Here is a 358-nt window from a genome sequence, read left to right as displayed (position 1 = left end):
AGCTTTGTTCTTCAAAAGTACCTAAGCCTTTGCTTATTCATGGAGTCTTAAGTCTAGTAACTGGGCATGGGGCTGTCATTCTATTGTCATGACTTAAGTCAGATTTACAGATTTTTTTTTTTTTTTTTCAGCAGACCTGGAGTTTGGTTTTAAAATTTTCGAATTATTTATTTTTAAAAAATATTTTAAATAAAATGTGATCTTAGAGGCTAATCACTTATTTTGCTACGGAGGACCCACGATCAAGAAACCTTGAAGGTTTTGATTATTGTGCTGGCCTTGCTGCCTAAGATGGAAATCACGTTCCCATACCACTGGCAGTTAAGTGCCATCATTTGGATTCTGCTAAGACAGGATT

The sequence above is a fragment of the Pteropus alecto genome, unplaced genomic scaffold (genome assembly GCF_000325575.1).
Source record: "Pteropus alecto unplaced genomic scaffold, ASM32557v1 scaffold61, whole genome shotgun sequence".
NCBI lineage: Eukaryota > Metazoa > Chordata > Mammalia > Chiroptera > Pteropodidae > Pteropus > Pteropus alecto.
The sequence above is the reverse complement of the archived record's forward strand: the minus strand, read 5'-3'. Positions refer to the sequence as shown.